Consider the following 14,088-nt stretch of genomic DNA (forward strand, 5'->3'; position numbering starts at 1 on the left):
TGGGAAAATAAGGGAGTTTTGGGAGTAAAAATGTAATAATTTATCAGCAGGATAATGGCACAGTATTTGACCTGAAAAGCCAGCAAAGGCTAATTGCCAGGAGTCAGAGAACTGCCAAAGCCACTGTTGCTGAGTGCTAGAATAAGGAACAATGATTTCAGGAGGATCAACACTAAAAAGAGAAAGAGTGCATACATGACCCTTAGCTACCAAAACAGAGACTAATTCAAAGTAAGGTGTTACAACTTTCCCATGGCTGGCAGGGAGATGAAGCCATTCCAGGATACCCTGTTGCCAAAAAATTCCAGTAGGAGTATAAAAAGTAGGAAGAACACAATAACACCAGCAGGAGTTGTCCTTAATATGAGAAAGATTTTGCTGGGACAAGGCATCATGAACTAATTGCAAAACCATCTTGGCAGGAGCTGTCAAAGAACGAGGGGAAGTTGGATTAGAGGGTCCTTTGAGAATGTCAAATAAGGGCTTCAATTGTCCTGTGGTAAGTTTCAAGCTCGGGAGAACCCAGTTAATATCTCCTAAAAATTTCTGAAAGTCATGCAATGTAGTTAAATTTGCTGTGGAGAGAATAGGAGTCTTAAAGGAAACTTAGTTAGATTCAATAAGCTTTCTCAAGTAATGGTAGGGAGTGGCAGTCTGAACCTTATCTGGTGCGATAACAAGGTTATTTTTTGTCAAACAGGTTCGCAAACATTCAAAGGCTTAATAAAGAAGGGTCTCAGTTGGAGCAGCTAAGAGAAGGTCATTTATATAATGTAGTAGTTAAATATCAGAAAATTATTGATGAACAGGTTGGATGGCTTTAGATACAAAGGTCTGACACAAGGTGGGGCTGTTAGCCATACCTTGAGGCAACACAATCCACTTGTACTGCTCATACGGTCGATCAAAATTAGTGGATGGTACACTAAAGGCAAAACGATGACAATCTGAGGGATGCAAAGGAATGGAAAAGAAAGAATCTTTTAGATCAATCACTAACAGTTTCCAAGTCTGAGGCACAACAACAGGGGAAGGCAGACCCAGTTGCAAGGGGCCCATGACTTCCACAGTAGCATTAACTTTTCTTAAATCCTGTAAAAGCCTCCATTTACCGGAGTGCTTTTTGATGACAAAAATAGGAGAATTCCAAGGACTCTTAGTAGGCCTAATGTGACCCGCAGAGAGTTGTTCCTGAACCAACTCATGAGCCACTGTAATCTTTTCAGCAGAAAGGGGCCACTGCTCCACCCACACTGGAGTATCTGATAACCAAGTAATTTTATCAGCATGGAAGTCGGGAATCAAGGTGACACCTAGGAAAAATATCCTAGGCCAGAACAGTCAGTTTTCTGGGGAAGGGCAAGAGTCTCAGGATTTCCCTGCAAAGTTTTTCCCAAGTCCTTGCTAGGCAAGTAGCCCTGTTTAGTCATAATGTCGAGAGCAATGGGATTAGTCACCAGTTAAGCCCCCATGGCTTCTAGAACATCATGGCCCCAAAGATTGAGTGGGATACCAGGAATTACATAGGGGTGAAAGGAGCCCGAGTGACCCTCATCATCAGTCCATGTTAATAAACTTGCAGATTGCATAGGATTGTTAGTCATACCTATGCCTTGTAAAGAAGTCATGGCAGTAGTTGTAAGCCATTGAGAAGGCCAATATTTATTAGAAATTACAGACACACCGGCCCCTGTTTCCAGGAGGCCTTTAAATGTCTTGCCATTAATTTTAATGGTAAGTTCAGGCCTGGTAGATAGCTTGAACCCAGTAAGCATAAGAAGAGGAAGGCTCAGAACCTTGGTTATCCATAACGTTAGTTGGCAATTGAGAGTCAGCTGAGATATCAACAGGAATGAGAAGCAGTTGAGCAAACGACAATTCAGGACTCAACATGAAAACACCTGTAGGCGACCAAGCATACACCTTAATTTCTCCCGAGTAATCAGCATCAACAACTCCAGGTAGTACATGTAGACCTCTTAAGGAACAGTTACAATATATCCCGAGGGAAGAGGACCAAAAATGCACATAGGGATGGCTTGGGGTCCCATGTCAGGGGTTAATACCTGTCGGGTGGTGGGATGGAGGTCAAGTCCTGTGCTGTTCAGTGTTGCTCCACAGAGTTTAGAAATGGATTTGCACTCGAACTCAGGATGGGAGCTTGACCATAATGTGTCCCGATGTTTTGCAGGGGCTGGGACCGCCCTACCCTGGGAGTTTCCTGACCGCTGAGGGAGAGGATTGCCCTGGGCATCACGTTTAGAATGACATTCATTGGTCCAATGGGTGCCACAGCAACAATGAGGGCAGAAACCTGGTTGACGTGGTTGGGGTGATGGGGTGACAGGAGAAGGAGAAGCAGGAATAGGATCTGGGGGTGCTGGCAAAGCTAACATCTGAGGCTGTGGAGCAAAAGGAACTTGACACTGTCTAGCAGTATGGCCCAGACTTCCACAATGAAAACATTTAAGGGGTGGTCTAGGTTGGTTGGGTCTTTGTTTTAAAAAGGCGGCAATAGGCATTCCTGCTTTGGCAGCCACTAGAGCAAGACATTGCTGATAAGCAGGTCCGGTATCAGTGCAGAGGCGAATATAATCAGTTAAGGTGCCTTTACGTTTAAAAGGCCTCATGGCTGCCTGGCATGCCATATTAGCATTTTCAAAAGCCAATTGCTTTACCAAAAGGGAGCTAGCCTTATCATTGCCAACCTGGCGTATAGCAGCCTGGAGGAGGCATGAGACAAACTCCTGAAAAGGCTCGTCAGGTCCCTGAAGAATTTTAGCAAGCTCTTCCGTCCTAACACTAGATGATGGTAATTGCCTCCAGGCACGCATCGCCAAGGAAGTAATCTGCATATAAGCCTCAGTAGGGTAGTTTAGCTGGTCAGGTAATTCTGAATGTGCTCCTCTCCCCAAAAGCATGTCTAGAGTCACTGGGGACTGCAGGCGGTGGTTTTGAATTGATTGATCAAAAGCTGCATCCTCGTAATAAGCTTTCCACAGCAAAAAATCACCACCAGAAAGACAAACCATAGCAAGATGACCCCAATCACCCAGAGGGAGGGCTACAATGCAAAGGTTATCCAAGATTGTTAAAGTGTAGGGAGCAGTTGGGCCATAACACTTCTGCCACGGTCTCAATCGTATCCACAGGTGGAGGCTCAGCATGAGAGTGATGAGAGCCGCATTCCACCAGATCAAGGGGATCAGGAGAAAGTGGAGGAGGAGAGGCAAAAGTGGCCACAGGGGTATAAGGTGGGGGCTGAGGGAGAAATGTGAATAGGACAAATGCAATCACACAACTTAGACCAAACGGAAAGCAAAATATCGGTTTGAGGTAGCATCGCGTTGCGAGTAGAAAACTGATCCATTTTTTCACCTATAACCTTCCAAGAATCCACCCTCTGGAACTCATGAACAAAGCTCGTGCACTATCTGCACAAATTCCTCAACAGTTTTAAGTTTAATCTCATGACTATGTGACTTAATTATCATGTTGCAAAAGCTGTACAAACAATTTATACTCTTTAGATTCTATTTACCCCATGTTTTACTCCAAATGAAAAGAAAAGGTTATTCAATCAGGCTGAAGCTTCACCTCTATAGTTTGTAGGCATCATGATTGTCCCTCGTGTCCAGGTCCCACGTTTGGGCACCAGCTGTTGTGAACTGAACGCGAGCCCAGGTGTCTCGGCCAGCAAGAGGGTCCCAAACCTGAAAGAGGGTGTGCGTGGAAAAAAAAGGAGACAGAGAGAAGGGTCTGGAGGACTGATTAAGCTATGCCCAAAACAGCAATTTTATTTGTGCAGTAGGTTCCATTATATACTTTTCTACTTAATGTTGTTTAAGTCAGATCAAAGCATTTCTTAAATGACAAAAGAAACAGAAAACAATTCTGGGGAACTAGTAAAAGGAACAGATACTGATTTAAAAGGTCAAGGGGGAAGTAGGTGATGCTGACTATCAATATTATCAGAACAACCAGTAACTTGGATAACAATCTTCAATTATCTAGAAGTCACAAGCTCAGCAGTAAATCATGCATCTGCAAAAGACAAGGGCCACAGGGGAGGTCACCAGGCTGAAACAATGCCTGGTAAACAAAGTCATAGAACAGGTTAAGATTAGAAGCCAGAAAGGGGAACACAATACCCAGTTGAATCACTTCAGCATTCACCCAGCCGTTATTTCATCAACCAAGAAGGCTGAAAATAGTGTTCTGTTTAGTCATTCTTCTCCCAATTTTTCTTCCCCATAGCTTGACAGCCTCCAGCCAGGGAAAGTGTGTAAGAGATCAAGCTCTCCTAATGGCGGAGGCCAAGTTGTTACCCTCTTGCAGGGGTGACCCCCACAACACATTATGTCCTTCATTTTTTCTCTATATCTCTCACCTGCTTTTAAATTTACAGTGTATCAGAATAGAAGAAGGAAGCCAAAATGAAACAACAAATTAAGAACCTTTGTCTGGAACAGGGATTGGGCAAAATTCAAGCCATGAGCCAAATTTGCCCAGCGTCTGTCTTTGTAAGGTTTCATTGGAAGACCACCATGCTCATTCATTTGTGTATTGTCTATGACTCATATTGTACTAATTATAGTAGCTAGGGTTGTATAGTTGTAGTAATTATATAGGTAGTTGTATAGCTGTACTAATTATATAGGTAGGGTTGTATAGTTGTGTCACAGACCATATGGCCCACAAAGGTTAAAATAGTAACTGTCTGATTCTTTACTGAAAATATTTATTATGTCTAGTAAATTAATTTGCTAAATTAATCTCTTGAAAAAATATATTTAGCAATAAAAAACTCTTTAATAATTTACTATGCATCATAAAGCCAATTTAGAGAGTCTATTAACTGAATTTTCTTTCTAAATAATAAGTCTTAGTAGATGGGATCTTCAAAATCAAACCCTCCTTACTCCTACAACCTGGTGTCATTAGGCCATTTACCCAGGAAGTCAGTGGTGAGAACATAAAACAAATATGAATTCATTGTAAAACAAAAATGCAGGGCCATTGAATTAAAAAAAAAGTGAAGAGGATATTACACTATGCATATCAAAGAAACAAATACATGCACAGATTTCTGCACTTAAAGGCTGCCTTCTGCATGTTCACACTAAGTATGAACACAAATTAAAATTAGTTGTAAATATCTTATAATGGAAAAATAGGAGATATATTCTGTTTTATCTCTGCTGCTAAAATTATTAGGCCAGGACCACTGGCCAATATTATCCCATTAAGCAGATTCTTTTGTCTTTTGGCATGGGGCAAAGCTTTATTCATGTGGCATCTTGAAGGTAGAATTAACTCTCATTAGGGTCGCTTGGTATAGCAAAGTTTGACCTTTTTATTTTTGAAGATCTGTACCATTTAAAAAAAAGAGATTCAATGAAAAAATAACATTTTTTAGTTTATAGATATGACTTTATCTCATGAGATTCTTTTTCATGCTTGCTACTTTGAATTATTGTTGTTAGACATTAGAGAAAGCTTGTTGCTATGGTCTGAATGTTTGCGTAACCCCAAAATCCATATATTGAAACCAACTGAGGGCTCCAGTCTCTTGAGTGAGATTAGTATCTTTATAATGGAGGCCCGAAGGAGCTTGTTAACCCCTTCCACTAGGTGAGAATACAGACAGTTTATGGGGCTGGATTCTGAGAGGGTACTGGATTAAAAAGAATGTGACATGAAAATGGATAAGGAAACTACTGATTTCAAAGCACTATCTGAGTACACTGGATTTAATACCCTACTAAAGACCATGGTGTAAACACATTATTTGGATGGCTCCTAGAAGTATGGTAAAAGCAGCAGTCCTCATTGAGTGAGGAGTAAATGACAGTATAGCTGTGGCAGATGGTAGAAGAGATTACAAAGCTCATAGTAGACAGAAAGCTACACTGAAACACTTTTTAAGACCCTTGGCCTACTGAGTGTGGTGGCTCACACTTGTAATCCCAGCACTTTGGGAGGCCTTAAGTGGGAGGATCACTTAAGCCCAGGAGTTTGAGACAAGCTTGAACAACATAGAGAGATCCTGTCTCTACTGGATTAGCCTGGTGTGGTGGTGCACACCTGCAGCTGCAGTAACTTGGGGAGCTGAGGTGGCAGGATGACTTGAACTCAGGAGGTTGAGGCTGCAGTGATCTGTGATTGTTTCATTGCACTTCAGCCTGGGTGACAGAGTGAGACTCTCTCAAAAAAAGAAAGAAAGAAATACCAGAGGCCTATCAGTTGTTTATATTCCATATGGGAGCTTGTAAGATAGAATACTTACCAAAGCAGTGAGTTATGCTAGTGGATGGGCCTGCTTTACAGTGAAGTTCTATGGTGGCTTTCCTCTGCAGACTAGATGTGTGATAGGAGGTGCCATTACAAACTGCATTCACCCTTAATTACTCAGTGTAATAGGATACAAAACTCCAAATTGCAATAGGATACTGAGCACTTAACCTCAAGAAGCCAGGTCCAAGTGACAGCCAGAAGGACTTTAAGGACATAAAAGATGCAGTGGTGGTGGTTCATTAGCATCTGCACTTATTTCACCACTCTGGCCACTAAAGGAGCCAGATAATGGGCTGCCTTCCACTACCAAACCAGTTAGGTAATAGCTCCACTGGCCACTGCTGAGCCAGGTATATAGTGTGTTCGCTAGAACAGACTAATGGAAAGTCAGGTTAATGGTACGTGGCCATTGATCTGGTGAATGTGTACCTACTCACTGCTGTACTAAAGGAAGATTAGAAACAGTTTGCATTCACTTGAAATAAACCATTTTATATATTTTCTTAATTGCCCCAGGACAATATTAACTAACTTGCTGCCTGCCACAGCACAATCAGAAAGACTTGGATTCACTAACATCTATCACAAGTATCATGTTCACTGGATCAAGTGAGCTAGTGGCTAGTGTGCCACTGATCTTGCAAAATGTTCCCCAAATGGTGGAAAATAAACCCTTTAATGAGTGTGCTACATCAGTAAAACTTTTGGATGCCTGGTGGTCTGGGGAATGGTCGTCTAGTCCCATCTCTTACACTTCCCACTGAAAATGAAACACAATGGCTAGTAGAAGTAGCCCTGTTCACATTCTGGAGGTAACATATTCCACATCTGGAAATAATGCTCCAACCTTGGGTGATACAAAATGTTTACAGTTCTGAGGAGAGCCCAGAACAGAAAGTGCTCTGCAGCAGGCCTTATAACATAGTAAACCCCATGACATTTTGAGATATAAAGGTAGGAAAACACCCTGTGTGGAATGTCACAAGAGAGACTCATAAAGGAGACCTGTAGGGTACTAGGATAAAAATCAAATACCTTTATAAATATGAGTCCCTCATATGTTACCAGGCCTTGGCAGAGGTGGGGGGTCTGAACATGGTGCACAAAGTAACCACAAAACCAGAACTGCTAATTATAATCTGGGTTCTGTTAGATGTCACCAAATCATATGATCAGGCAGGTCCAGGAGAAATCATTGTTAGATGAAAGTGGGACATCCAGGATAAAGCATTAACAAGGCCAGATGGCACAAATAAAATATATAAACAGGTAACCCAAAAACCCATATCACCTGTTTCTCAACTTCAGATGGATTCAAACAAAGTGGCAAAAGCAAAATGTTGAAATTTTGGAAGAAGGCATAGATGAATAGCTTTCTGATCTTGGATCAGAAAGAATTTCTAAGATGCAAATGGAGAAATCACTATAAGATGAACACTTTGACATTTTAAATTAAGAACTTTTGCCATAAGAAGGTACTTTAAAGAAAATGAACAGTCACACATTGTGAGAACATGTTTGCAACAGTAGTTGATGGTAGATTATTATGAGGACCGTGGAGGCTGAGGCACAAGAATTTTGTTTGAACCTGGGAGGTGGAGGTTGCAGAGATCAAGCCACTGCACTCCAGCCTGGGAAAAATTGCAAAACAAAACACAACCCTTAAACATAAGCATTCATACCTTTAACGGCTGCAAATATAAGTATCTATACCTTAAAAATATAATGAATCAAACCTGAAATCACAATCGATTCCTGAAATACTACAAACTTTCAAGTATAAAAAGGTTCACTTGTGTACAATCTCAAGTGTCATGCAGACGCTGGCATGCGTGGGTGAGGGCTGGTGCCCAAGCAGGGGACAGAAACTTGGAATCCCAGAGCTACAAACAGACAACTCTAGGACTTTCCATGGCTGAGCCCAAGACTTGGGTTAAATGCTTGACCTGACAGCCCTTTGGGTGGGAAGGCCCTGCAGTGGATCAAACAAAAGAATCCAGACAAAAGTAGCTTGGACTCTTTCAACAGGATAAAACTAGCAAGGAAGGATGGTGACCTGATGGTGTGGGCCAGGGAGGAGGCAGAGACAGCAGGGCAGGGAGACAGGCAAGCAGGGAGGGCCTGAGTCATGGCCTAAGCCTGTGCCAGCCCGGGCAGCATAGGGCTGCGTTCCTGGCACCCACCATGCTAAGTCTGCTGGCTGCCCTCAGATTCCCTCTTACTGTGGTCAAGTGACCCACTCCAGGGGCAGAGATGCTTCAGGACTGGTAGGGGAGGTAGGCCACCAAGACATCAGGGAGGTTTGTTCTCAGGGACACAGTAGGTAGAAGGAAAACCTCTTCCCACTCCCGGGGTGGTGGCAGCAGCTGGAGAAACAGTGCTGGCTGCCTTGGAGGATTTTCTGAGTTGGCAGTCTTCATTCTAGGACTTAACTCCTCCCTGACTGCTGAGAGGCCTCAATTCTTGAGACAGGTAATGCCAGGGTCAGGGACAGAATTCAGAGTAAGAATCTTATTTTCTGATGATAAAGATAGCGTTACAATTGAAAAAAATGTGGGGAGGAACTCAAGATGGCACTGTGAGAACAACCCAGGATTGAAGCTCTTGGTTAATCCGTGGAGAGGTGAGTCAGAGCTGCATTTTCAGACTGATCTTTGTTGCCCACAGAACGGGGAAATTCCCAAGTATAAAGGAGACGTGGGACACCAGGCAGAGGCTCTGTCTGGAGAAGCCGGCAGCCGGGGTGGTGGTGGCTGGCCCTACCCAGCGATCCCCACAGGGGGCGCTTGTCCGGGTGCCCTGTTGAAATGGCAACCTGAGACTTGAGAGGGCTGAACTTGAGACTGAAAGGGACTTGGGCAGTGGGCCAGCCCAGGGGATTGCAGGGACACAGCGTTTGGGATAGCGCAGTGGGACAGACAAAACGGCGATTCCAAATGCTTGCCATGGAGATGGTCCCTGAGACGCTCCGTGGGGGAGGGGCGTCCACCATTACCGAGGCAACCCGCCCCGACTGAGACACACGCCCACTGCTGACGCAGCCTGCAGTTGCTGAGGCAACCCGCCCCTACTGAGATACACGCCCACTGCTGACGCAGCCTGCCATTGCTGAGGCAACATGCTACAACAGAGAGACTCCGCTGCAGGGCGTAGCCCGTGGTGGAGACCGCAGCAGAAGAGCAAGAGCCTGCAGCAACAGGGTGAACCTCACAACAGCAGGGCAGAGCCTCGGCAGTCAAATAGTGATTAGACTGCCTCCTAGCTGGGCAGGACACCTCAACAGACATCCAAAAACAAAGCCCCAACCCCCCAAGACAGAGCATTTGAGAAAAAAGGGGTTTTTTAATGATCTCTGTTGCAGCAGAATTAAACATAGCAGCCTAACAGCCCTGAATGAACAACAGAGCTCACAGCTCAGCAATTGAGCTCCTATAAAGTACAGACTGTCTCCTCAAGCAGCTCCCTGACCCCTCTGTATCCAAAAGACTGACATTTGGCAGGCATCATCCTGGGACAAAGATAGCAGAAAAAGAAACTGGTAGCATCCCTCACTGTTCCGCAGCTGCTATAGGTGCAGCCCAGACAAGCAGGGCCTGGAGTGGACCTCAGCAGTCATAAAGCGAAGGGGCTAGACTGGTAGAAGGAAAACCAAGTAACAGAAATACTTCATCACCAACAATCTGGGTGTCCACTAAGAGACCCAATCGAAAAGTCAGCAACTATGCAGACAACAAGCGGATAAATCCACAAAGATGGGAAGAAACCAGCGCAAAAAGGAGGAAAACACCTGAAACCAGAACACCTCGCCTCCTAGAAAGGACCAAAACTCCTCACCAGCAAGGGAACAAAGCTGGACGGAGAATGACTGTGACGAAATGACGGAATTAGACTTCAGAATGTGGATAATGAGAAACTTTTGTGAGCTAAAAGAACATGTAATTAAATCAATGCAAAGAAACTAAGAACCTTGAAAAAAGATATGAAAAAAAATTTGAGGAAATGATGACAAGAATGGATAACTTAGAGAGAAATATGAATGAATTAAAGGAGCTGAAAAACATAATACGAGAACTTCACAAAGCATGCACAAGTTTCAATAGCCGAATTGACCAAGCAGAAGAAGGAATATCTAAAGTCAAAGATCAACTCAATAAAATAAAACGAGAAACCAAGATCAGAGAAAAAAGTGCAAAAAGTAATGAACAAAGTCTCCAAGAAATGTGGGACTATGTGAAAAGACCTAACCTACCTTTGATAGGTGTACCAGAATGTGACGAAGAGAATGAATCCAAGCTGGAAAATAAATACTCTTCAGGACATCATCCAGGAAAATTTCCCCCACCTAGCAAGACAGGTCAACACTCAAATGCAGGAAATACAGAAAACACCACAAAGATATTCCACAAGAGGAGCAACCCCTTCTCTAGTTTCCTTCTGAAACTATTCCAAATAATCCAAAAACAGGGAATCCTTCCCAAATCATTTTATGAGACCAACATCATCCTGATACCAAAACCCGGCAGAGACCCAACAAGAAAAGAAAACTTCCGGCCAATATCCATGATCAACATAGATGCAAAAATCTTCAATAAAATATTGGCAAGCCGATTGTAACAGCAAATCAAAAAACTTATTCATCATGATCAAGTAGAATTCATCCCGGGGATGCAAGGCTGTAAATTACGCAAGTCTATAAACGTAATTCACCACATAAACAGAACCAAAAACAAAACCCACATGATTATCTCAATTGATGCAGAGAAGGCATTTGACAAAATTCCACAGCCCTTTATGCTAAAAACCTTCAATAAACTCGGTATCGATGGAACATATCTCAAAGTAATAAAAGCTATTTATGACAAACCAACAGCCAATATCATACTGAATGGGCAAAAACTGGAAGCATTCCCTTTGAAATCCGGCACTAGACAAGGATGCCCTCTCTCACCACTTCTATTCAATATAGTACTGGAAGTTCTAGCCAGAGCAATCAGGCAAGAAAAAGAAATAAAGGGTATTCAAATAGGAAAGGTGGAAGCCAAACTGTCTCTATTTGCAGACGACATGATAGTATACCTAGAAGACCCCATTGCCTCAGCCCAAAAACTCCTGAACCTGATAAGCAACTTCAGCAAAGTCTCAGGATATAAAATCAATGTGCAAAAGTCACAAGCATTTGTCTACACCAATAACAGACTTAAAGAAAGCCAAATCAAGAACGAACTGCCATTCACAATTGCTACAAAAAGAATAAAATACCTTGGAATACAACTCACAAGGAACGTAAGAGACCTCTTCAAGGAGAACTACAAAGCACTGCTCAACGAAATCAGAGAGGAGACAAACAGATGGAGAAACATTCCATGTTCATGGTTAGGAAGAATTAATATCGTGAAAATGGCTATACTGCCCAAAGTAATTTACAGAATCAACGCTATCCCCATCAAGCTACCATTGACTTTCTTCACAGAACTGGAAAAAACCACCATGAACTTCATATGGAACCAAAAGAGAGCCTGCATAGGCAAATCAATTCTAAGCAAAAAGAACACAGCGGGGGGCATCACACTACCGGATTTCAAACTATACTACAAGGCTACAGTAATCAAAACAGCATGGTACTGGTACCAAAACAGAGATATAGACCAATGGAACAAAACAGAGGCACCGGAGGCAACACAACATATCTACAACTATACAATCTTTGATAAACCTGACAAAGACAAGCAATGGGGAAAGGATTCCCTATTTAACAAATGGTGTTGGGAAAACTGGCCAGCCATGTGCAGAAAGCAGAAACTGGACCCCTTCCTGACACCTTACACTAAAATTAACTCCAGATGGATTAAAGACTTAAACATAAGACCTGGCACGATAAAAACCCTAGAAGGAAATCTAGGCAAAACTATCCAGGACATAGGAGTAGGCAAGGACTTCATGAACAAAACACCAAAAGCATTGGCAACAAAAGCCAAAATAGACAAATGGGACCTAATCAAACTTCACAGCTTCTGCGCGGCAAAAGAAACAGTCACTAGAGTGAATCGGCAACCAACAGAATGGGAAAAAATTTTTGCAGTTTACCCATCTGACAAATGGCTGATATCCAGAATTTACAAAGAACTCAAACAGATTTACAGGAAAAAGACAAACAAGCCCATTCAAAAGTGGGCAAAGGATATGAACAGACACTTTACGAAAGAAGACATATATGAGGCCAACAGTCATATGAAAAAATGCTCATCATCACTGGTCATCAGAGAGATGCAAATCAAAACCACATTGAGATACCATCTCACGCCAGTTAGAATGGCGATCATTAAAAAATCTGGAGACAACAGATGCTGGAGAGGATGTGGAGAAAAAGGAACACTTTTCCACTGTTGGTGGGAGTGTAAATTAGTCCAACCATTGTGGAAGACAGTGTGGCGATTCCTCAAGGCCTTAGAAATAGAAATTCCATTTGACCCAGCAATCCCATTACTGAGTATATACCCAAAGGACTATAAATCGTTCTACTATAAGGACACATGCACACGAATGTTTATTGCAACACTGTTTACAATAGCAAAGACCTGGAATCAACCCAAATGCCCATTGATGATAGACTGGATTGGGAAAATGTGGCACATATACACCATGGAATATTATGCAGCAATCAGAAATGATGAGTTTGTGTCGTTTGTAGGGACATGGATGAATCTGGAGAACATCATTCTCAGCAAACTGACACAAGAACAGAAAATGAAACACTACATATTCTCACTCATAGGCGGGTGATGAAAAATGAGAACACATGGACACAGAGAGGGGAGTACTAAACACTGGGGTCTATTGGGGCGAAAAGGGGAGGGCCATTGGGAGGGGGAGGTGGGGAGGGATAGCCTGGGGAGAAATGCCAAATGTGGGTGAAGGGGAGAAAGCAAACAAAACACACTGCCATGTGTGTACCTATGCAACTGTATTGCATGCTCTGCACATGTACCCCAAAACCTAAAATGCAATAAAAAAATAAAAATTAAAAAAAAAACCCGAAAAAAAATGTGGAAAATTTTCACACACACACACACACACACAATACAAGCCCTACACCACCTCTACAGAAAACTGCCATTAATATTTTGGTGTTTATTACAGCATATATATTATATGTAATATATATAGCCATATAATATACAATTACATTAAAATGTATAGTTGTACTTATATATAAGATATATAATTATTTTTCAGATAAATGCGGTCACATTGTATGAATGCTTTTAAAACCTGTTTTTTTTTTATTGTTCTACTAAAAAGACATTGCACCATTGTGTTCATCATAGCATTATTCAGAGTAGCAAATACACGAAATCAACCTAGGTGCCTATCAATGGTGGATTGGATAAAGAAAATATGGTAAGTATACACTGTGGAATACTACATACCCACAAAAAAGAAATAATTTAATGTCCTCTGCAGCAACATAGATGCAGCTGGAGGCCATTATTCTAAGATAATTAACACTGGAACATGAAACCAAATATTGCATATTCTCACTTATAAGGAGGAGCTAAACACTGGGTACTCATGGACATAAAGATGGCAACAATAGACACTGGAGACTGCTAGAGAGGAGAGGGAGTGGTGGAGGGGATGAGTGTTGGATACCTATTGGGTACTGTGCTCACTATCTGGTTGCTGAGATCAATCATACCCCAAACTTCAGCATCACACAATATACCCATGTAATAAACCTGCACAGGTATCCTCCGGATCTAAAATACAAATTGAAAGTATAAAAGGAAATAC

Source organism: Callithrix jacchus, chromosome 9 (genome assembly GCF_049354715.1).
Source record: "Callithrix jacchus isolate 240 chromosome 9, calJac240_pri, whole genome shotgun sequence".
Classification (NCBI taxonomy): domain Eukaryota; kingdom Metazoa; phylum Chordata; class Mammalia; order Primates; family Cebidae; genus Callithrix; species Callithrix jacchus.